Below are 9,844 nucleotides of genomic sequence, written 5' to 3' on the forward strand. Positions count from 1 at the left end.
GTGTGTGCCTAATACACCAGATACAACAAATTCATATTGTCGCATTGTGTTACTTGCAAAAAAAGTTTTCGTGAAGGGGTTAAATCTTCCTGAAAGAGGCTCTGCACTGAAGGCTGTGTCACCAGTATCTGATCAGTGTGGGGTCTGACTCCTGACGCCCCAGGAGATCAACTGTAGAAGGGACCCAGGTGCTCTGTCCCATTCAAAGGAATAGGACTGAGCTGCAATACCGAGCACAGCCACTACACCGTGTATAGCTTTGAAGAGAAAAGGATGTGGCACTCACCTATAAAACCAATGTCCTTTATTAAGTTTTCCATAAAAATATTGCGCCTGCAGGAGAGAAGTGAAAAAACAGGAGAAGGCCATGTAACTTGATCCCATGCTTCTTTTTAGGCCTGCGTGAAAGCGGCCTAAGGCTTCCTGCCCACGAACATATCTGATTTGTGGTCTGCAAATCACGGATCCACAAAATACAGAGCCGGTCCGCTTGCTGTCTGCATTTTATTTGTAGACCTGTTGTTTTCAATGGGTCCGTGGTCCACATTTTTCAGACATAGTTTTAGACGCCAATCTTAATAAAGGCCCATGGCTGGCGGTGGTTCCTCCACAGTTTCGAAGAGGAAACGGCCTCTCCATAATTTGGACGCTCCCAGCGCCAGTTCTAAATGTAAGACAGCTTCTCTGCTGTCTTACATTTAGACCATTTTCCACACCTAAACCAGGCGTAGAAAATGATTAACGAGATAGGCCTACCGGCCCTTCCACGCCACACCCACAGTTTTAGATCTGTCATGAGCAGGGAGAAGTGCAGAATACGTGCCTGAAATATTCCTAATATAGGCTTATTTCAGTATAATAAATGACCCCCATAGTTTATCTTTTTTGCAGAATGGACATACGGATGCGGAAAGCACATGGATGATCAGCATGCTTTCCGTGTCCGTATGTCCATTCTGCAAAAAGATAGAACAAGTCCCCTACTTGCCTGTAAAATGCGGACTGATACGGTCGTGTGCATGAGGCCTTAGTTTGTCGGTTACCATAGATTTGCATAGGTGATGTAAACATGGTAGGACATTCAGGGGTGGGATTAAAATTTTTAACAACAGGTTCCCTACTCAATGGCGGACACGTGGTGTCATGACATGTTTACATATACATACACCATATATATGCAACACACATACACATAAATACACCCTATACATGGTACACTGGACAGGAGATGTCTCCTGGACATACACATTTACATATACGTTTACATATACATACACCATATATATGCACCACACATAAATACACCATATACATGGTACACATACATAAATACATTATATATACACTACACACATACCACCAAACTAAGGAGCTAAACTATCAGCGGTGCGCGAAGCAATGGAAGCGACACATCTCCTGCTGCCCTGCCACCGCCAGAGCACTGGATGGGGACTCTGTTCTCCGATCCAGTTGTAATTTTAGCAACCAGATCTGGAGAACTGGAGGGAACCGGCTGAATCCCATGCCTGAGGACATTCACAAAAGAATGCAGCATTTGAGGTGAGGTTTCTGGTAATTCTAGTAAAAAAACTGCAACTTGACCACATTGTGTAAATGAACCCTTAGGCCCCTTTCACAAAGGGGCGAGATTTCCCCGCGGGTGCAATGCGTGAGGTGAATGCATTGCACCCGCACTGAATCTGGACCCATTCACTTCAATGGGGCTGTGCACATGAGCGGTGATTTTCACGCATCACTTGTGCGTTGCGTGAAAATCGCAGCATGCTCTATATTCTTCACTCAACGCAGGCCCCATAGAAATGAATGGGTCTGCGTGAAAATTGCAAGCAAGTGCGGATGCGGTGCGGTTTTCATGCATGGTTGCTAGGAGATGATGGGGATGAGCAACCCCATTAAAGTCTAATCACTATTATTTTCCCTTATAACATGGTTATAAGGGAAAATAATAGCATTCTTAATACAGAATGCTTACTAAAATGTGGCTTGAGGGGTTAAAAAAAAATAAATAAAATTAACTCACCTCATCCTCTTGTTCGCGCAGCCGGCATCGTCTTCTTTCTTCTTCTTTCAGGACCTGCAAAAGGGCCTTTGATGACGTAATCGCGCCCACCACGTGGTGAGCGCGGTGACGTCAGCGCAGGTCCTGCTGAATGAAGCAAGTTTTTCACTGATGGTTGCTAAGAGATTTTGTTTGTAAACCTTCAGGTTTTTTTTTATCATCCGCGTGAAAAATGCATCAAAACACATTGCACCCGCGTGGAAAAAAACGGAACAACTACAATCGCAGACAAAACTGACTGAATTTGCTTGCAAAATGGTGCGAGTTTCCCTGAACACATCCGGACCTAATCTGTATCGTTCATGTGAAAGAGGCCTATGGGGCCAGGGCTGCGTGAAAAACGTAGAATATAGAACATGCGTTTTTCACGCAACGCAGACCTTATGCGTGAAAAAAAAAAATGCTCTTGTACACAGACCCATTGAAATGAATGCATCAGGATTCAGTGCGGGTGCTATGCGTTTACGTCACGCATTGCACCCGCGCGGAAAACTCGCACGTGTGAAAGGGGCCTTAGGCCTTTTTCACACGAGCGTGACGGATTAGGTCCGGATGCGTTCAGGGTGCGTTCAGTGAAACTCGCACCATTTTGCAAGCAAGTTCAGTCAGTTTTGTCTGCAATTGCGTTCAGTTGTTCAGTATTTTCCGCGCGAGTGCAATGTGTTTTGATGCGTTTTTCACACGCGTGATAAAAAACTGAAGGTTTACAAACAACATCTCTTAGCAACCATCAGTGAAAAATGCATTGCATCCGCACTTGCTTGCGGATGCAATGCGTTTTTCACTGAAGCCCCATTCACTTCTAGGGGGTCAGGGCTGCGTGAATAATGCAGAATATAGAACATGCTGCGTTTTTCACGCAACGCAGAAGTGATGCATGAAAAAAACGCTCATGTGCACAGCCCCATTGAAATGAATGGGTCAGGATTCAGTACGGGTGCTAAGCGTTCACGTCACGCATTGCACCCGCGCGGAAAACTCGCTCGTGTGAAAGGGGCCTTAGGGCTCTTTCACCTGAGCTCATGCCGTGCGGGTAATCTGCTGCGTGAAAGCTTGCCAAGCCCCGCTCTGGACAGCAGAGACACGGAGCATTAACATGACTGATAATCCTCCGTGCCTCTCTGTGATCTTTTTACTACAAAATCACAGTGAGATAAAGTTGTCACTGTGGATTTTGTAGTAAAAAGGTCACAGAGAGGCACAGAGCATTATCAATCATGCTGTCCGGAATGGGGCTTGGCTGTCATTCACGCAGCGGATTACCGCACGGCATCCGCTCGTGTGAAAGAGCCCTTAGGCTCAGTGCACACGATCAGGATTGCGTGCGGAAAATCCGCACCGTAGGTCTTGTACATTGTATTCTATGAGATTTTGAAATTCTCAATGCACACAATGCAGATTCTTTCCACGCGGATTTTGACCTGCGGTGCGGATTAAAAAATCCACAGCATGTCAATTTATTTTATTTTTCCTGACCGGATTTTCTCCATTCACTTAGTAAAATCCACATGCAGAAAATCTCCATGCAAATCTGCACCAATTGATGCAGATTGACAGCACGGATTTGCCTGCGAACACCTGCGAATTTCAGTGCGGATTCTCCGGACATGAATCCTGAACGTGTGCATGTACCCTTAGGTTTCGGCTACACTGCAATTTTGACGAGACATGTCGCGTGACCAAAGATTGTCCATAGGATTGAATGGGGTTGCAGTGCAACTTGCACGTTTTCAGCGACTGTGACATGCGAATACCAAACAATCCGACACTGCTGTCACGCCCAAAATTGCTGTGTAGCTGTACCCTTATGAACATGGAGTTCACATGACATGCATATGCCTTTCGCAAGGAGAATCAGTTATAGGAGGAAATTTCTAGAACTAGGTATAGGAAGTGATTAGTTGGGAAAATGACACAAAAAATGCCAGTTATAGGGCATGGTCTGATTTTTGTAAAACATCAGCAAGGGCTCGAACTGCACAACTACTATGTGAATACGTGTTACTAGTGATTATAAGGTATCACACAAGTGTAATTTATGCCCCATATGCTAATAATTGCTCTGATATTACCTGTATCGTCAGCTGCTGGTGACAAGCGCCTAGCTAGGTACACCTGACCTGTAGTAATCTGGGCCAAAAGTCCTAAAATAGAGCATTGTCCTAGATTTCTACCGTATGTACAAATATCCTTTACTAAATATCACATATCCGTAAGACCTCAGCCTGCGGTGTGCTCTAAATAACACATAATGTAAGTTATTGGTTGCCACTTATAAAATGACTAGGATCAGGGGAAGTCCTATTTTTTTTTTTTTACCTATCCCTAACCCCTAAATTCGAAATTGGGAAGAGGGTATGCAAATGAACTGTTAGCAAGCTCTGTGGTGCAGATTGATACGTCATGACAATTGAATACTCTGGTCATCTCATACCTGCCCCATTGTAAGGAATCACCTGGATGTATTAGACTAGTGATGGTGAATCTTTAAGAGACAAACTGCAACCCAAAACCCACTTATTTATCGCAAAGTGCCAACACGGCAATGTAACCTGAATACCAATATAGTCTATCTTCCATGTACTTTATAATTTAGCTATAATAGCCTGCCTACATTCAATGCTACATACTTTCCTAAATAAGTACACCATCCACCTCGAAATACAGGTTCACCAGTTTCCTACAGACTGTGCCAAAGTCACTTTCCTGGTGACCCTCCTATCTGGAGGAGCCCTCTCCTGGGCTACACCCCTTGACCTATAATTTACAGAACATTCTGTCACCTTTCGTAAAGGTATTTTGAAGAGCCTGGTATGACAGCTTCCGCAGCGTCTTCCTTATTGCGTCTCTGAAAGGGAAACCTACTGGTCAGACAGTATGCCATCCAGTTGTGTACCCTCTCCTCTGAGTTGTCCTGAAAAAAAGAGACCCGGGCTTGGCAGGTCGCATCAAAGATAAACTGGCAGGTCAAGATTTACCAGCTACCCTGGATGACCTGACCACTCTGGTGACCGCATTGCTCTCCGATTTAAGGAACATATCAAGGAATCTTCTTGAGAGAGAAGAACACCACGACTAACACTTATGGTACATTCCAGAAGCCCTTACTTCCCTCTTCTTCATACTTTCCAGTGGAACCTATGCAACTGGATAGAGTTAAGTTAACAGAAGAAAAGCAGGAACAAGCACAACCTGTGTCTCTACTGTAGCGGCAACAGTCCTTATGTAAGGAATTGCCCACTCGTCAGGTAACCCCAATGCCTAGTGTGAATTTGAGAGACAACCCTAGGTGAAAATGCTCTCTCATCGAAACTAACAATTCCTGTGGCCCTGTCCTGCAGTAACATCTGGTATACTAAATAGGCCTTCCTGGTTCTACTGGCATCTTCCTGCATCAGGAGTTTGTGACCTGGCACAGCATAACCATATTATGGAGAAATTCCTGTGGAGTCTGTCAATGGCATACCTCTAAAGTCTAAACCCATCCTGCAATGCTCTGGTGCCTATGGAGTGAGACATCCCACAATCCATCAGTCCTCTGCTGCCTACCATGACTCCACCTCCATTGGATGGAGTGATTGATTATGACAATGGGCAGGGTCTGTGGTGTAGACTTCATTGCCACTCCCATTGTCTGGCTATGTTACAACTGGTTCTGAGTTCCACAAAGACTGAAGGACCTTGCGATGATCCAGTTTTGCAATTTCATTTTTTACTCCCTGCATTCCATAACTTTTTTATTTTTCTGTTCACATAGCCATATGCAGGCTTGTGTTTTTTTTGTTTTTTGTTTTTTGGGGGGGGGGGACAAGTTGTATTTTCTAATGGCACCATTTACCATTGCATACAATGTAGTAGGCAGCTAGAAAAAAAAATCGAAATGGGGAGGTATTGGGAAAAAAAACACTATTCCACCACAGTTTTATGGGTCTTGGTTTTGATTATTTTTTTATTTTTATTCTGGAGAAATTACTCTTTTTTTATATTATTTTTTTAAAATATATTTTAAAAACTTTTTTTTCTTTTTTTAGGCCCTCATGGGCCTAACAGCATGCAACCATCATATCTATCTATTTAGCAATGGCATTTAAGACATTGCGAACTAGAAAATTTAGTATATTCCAAAGTAGTGCTGTCACCTGCAGGCCTACATTGGAATATACCTGTGAAAAGCTTGGTAGTCTCTAGCAGGCTCAGGCCTTATATGGCTCTTCTTATCACTGCGCAGGGGAGCCATTCATATTTGACCATGGCATCAGGGTTTAAACGACTGTGATTGGAATTATCCCTGATCGCAGACATTAGCCGTGGGTGTCTGCCGTTTAAAACTTTTTAAAGACCGCACTACATGTACAGTGGAGGACCAATAAGGGTTAAGGAGAATCTTGAGGGAAAATTCATCTGCAAGTCCTCTACAGCGGGTGCTGAAATCTTCTTTGTCAAAAAGAAGGACGGATCTCTTCAGCCCTGTATAGATTATTAGGGGCTCAATAAGATCACAGTGAAAAATAAGTATTCCCTGCCATTGAACTCTTTGACAGGATTCATGAGGCGAGGGTCATCACTAAACTGGACCTCCGAGAAGCCTATAATTTAATCCATATTCGAGAATATGATGAGTAGAAGACTGCTTTAACAACCGAGATGGTCACTATAATACCTTGTTATTCCCTTTGGCCTTTGCAATGCTTTGTTTCAGGAGTTTGGCAACAAAATCTTCTGTAATTTAGTCTACATTTGTGTAGTGGATTACATTGACATTTTGGTATATTTGCCTGACCTGGCGTAACACCAGTTGCATGTTTATACTGTTCTACAACGTCTGCAACCTGTGGCTTTTTCTTTCAATCTTTTTTCCCAGCAGAATGCAACTATTCCATCGGGGACAGGGAGTTTTTGTTTGCTATCAAGCTGCCTCTGGAAGAATGGAGACATATCCTGGAGGGCCCCTATCATCTTGTTGTAATTCATACCACCTTAAAAATCTGACTTAATGTCTTAATTTTTGTCGAGCCGGGTGTTCTCTGTTCTTTCCTTGCTTTAATTTTGTCTTGCACTTCCATCCAGCTAAGAAGAATACCAAGGCAGATGCCCTTTCCTGCTCCTTGGACCCTGACAGCCAAGTGGTGAAGACCCAAAACATCATCAACACAGCCCGGATCATCTTGGTGGCTTCCGTCTTTGTTAAAGGAGTTCTCCAGTCTTTTTAGGAAATCGGTTCTTTCTTCTCTTTTGTGGAAGAAAGATAGTTTAGATCAGGGGTGGGCAATTATTTTTTCGATGGGGCCACATGAGAAACTGAAAATATTTTGGAGGGCCGGGCCAAAAGGCTAAACTCAATACTGCATAAAATCAATTGTATTTCTTTATAAAAAGCAGTAAATATCATTGTTGGACAACTGGTACGAGTACTTGTTATAGTTAAACAATGAAAAAGTGAGGTTGCCTTACAAGAAAAAAAATTAAATTTATTAAACAAAATTTCCCAAAACAATGAACATTTTTCACTATTTGTGACTCATATTAGTGAAAATGCCGCTTTTTTTTCAGGGCATATTAGTGCTGCAGAGTCCACCAAGCACTCTTTGATAAACTCCCCCTCTGAGAACGGCTTACTGTATTTCGCGATTTTGTGGGATATCACAAAGCTGCTCTGGGTTGCTGCATCCCTGGCTGCGTGAAGTTTTGTAAAACAGCCTTGCTGCTTTTGCAACTTAGCTAGCAAAGCTTCCGAAGTCTGCACCCTTTCTGCGTCAGTCAAGTTTTTATATTTTGCAGCATGTTTTGTCTCGTAATGCCGACTCAAATTGTAGTCCTTAAAAACGGCGATCTGCTCCCCGCAAACTAAACACGCGGCTTTACCTCTGATTTCGGTAAATAAATACTTAGCAGTCCAATTCTTTTGGAAGACTCTGCATTCAGCATCTACCTTTCTCTTTTTAGCAGACATTTTGAGACCTAGAGTCCTGTTGTGACAAGGATCCAATCACGTGCACCCAGGGCTGCCTATGCAGCACAGGGGGAGGCGGCCGCAGCTTCATGCTTGTCGGCTCTGTGACTGTCAGTGTCAGACAGTCACAGCCGATACTATGAGAGCCGCGGGCGCTGCGCTGTTACAGAGAAGGGAATAATTGCGGCCGGCCGGGTCCCGGGTACGGCTCGCACGAGGCACCCCCCCCCCCTGCTGTGTCTTACCTAGACAGTACTGCCGCTGACGCTGCCTCCCTGCCACCGCGCCATGCCACACGCAGCACGCCGAGTCGGAAGTCCTCTTCATTCGCGGAGGAGGGGTATCGTTGCTTGGCACGCCTCTGGCTCCGCCCGGGGGCCGGATTAAAAGGTCCGCCGGGCCGTATACGGCCCGCGGGCCGTAGTTTGCCCAGGTCTGGTTTAGATAGTACTTACCCCTCCATTGCACAGCTGATGCTGCCACCTCCATTGCACTCACACCGGCTACGGCTCATCTGCTAGGGTTCCAACCGGATGTGTGTTACTCTTTTCCTGTCCAGCTGCATTATAGTAAATGTAGCTGAGGTGAAGAGCATCCTGAATGTCAAGAAGGTTGGGAGGAGAACTTACTGTTTGGTGGACTGGAAGGATTTCAGTCCTGAGGAAAGATCCTGGGGGCCTGCTGAGAACTTCAAGGCTCCAGCCCTTTCAAAAAAATGTTTCTACAGTCTGGACTAAAGATGAGGGGACATAAGAGGGAAGTACTGTTATACCAGAAGCCCATGCCCATTGCCTCACTCCTCCCAGCAGTTCTGGCTGACAGAGAGCTCCCCTGCCGTCTCTCCAGAGGTCTCTACCTGCTGCTGTCTTTCTACTCCCTCCAGACTGCAGTCAATCCTGGTCAGCCTCTTACCGACCACAAGGGACACACTCTTTCCAGCTGTTGAAGGGCCAGCAATCACACCTTAATTTATCCCAACCTATGGCTGCCCACCTCAGGGTATTTAAAGCATCTTCCCCTGTGAGATGGTGCCTAAACAATAGCATATCTAGCTTGCTTGTTCCCTGTGAACATATGCTAAACTATGTGCTCACCTTCCATGCCCAACCTCTATCTGATTACTGCATTTGATCCTTTGCTGCCTAACTTGACCGCTGCCTAACTCTCATATGATCTTTGGTCAGACTACTAGATTAAACATACTCTACCTGCCCTGATCTGAGCTTGTTTGCTGACAACGGCTTTGGTCGATCAGTGCTCTGCACCGGTGTCTCGCGGCCGCTATGGGTCAGCAGGCACTAAATAGAGACTACTCAAAGAGGTAGTTCCCCTGCAGCAGAGTCCAGATCCCTGTATAGGGGTTAAAGGGTGAAGAGCAGAGGGGCTACTTAGGTATCACCCTTAGGAGTAGCATCAATTCAGATCTGTTCAGTGGCCCAGTGAATCCATATCCGCTTTTGTTATATATACTCTTGTCTGTGTCATCTGTGTTTTCTTCGTTATTTGAATCATATTGAAGGTTATGCTTACCATACAGGAAGCCCATGTGTCTCCTGTGGTTGGTCCCCTGCCTTTTGCTATTAAGTGGTACAAGACTCCTCTCTCCAGAGGAACTGCATTGTTAGCAAACAAGAGCTGGGGAAATGGCCCACTTGTCATGGGTAAAAATCTGGAACCCAAATCTATCTTATCTACCTTTTTATATCTATCTATCTGTAATGCAAGGCACCAACGAAACAGACCAGTGTAGATTAAGCAAGGGGTTTATTCAAAGGAAAATAAACAAAGTCCAGGCAAACTTCACTGGTATAACA

This window comes from Bufo bufo, chromosome 1 (assembly GCF_905171765.1).
Source record: "Bufo bufo chromosome 1, aBufBuf1.1, whole genome shotgun sequence".
NCBI lineage: Eukaryota > Metazoa > Chordata > Amphibia > Anura > Bufonidae > Bufo > Bufo bufo.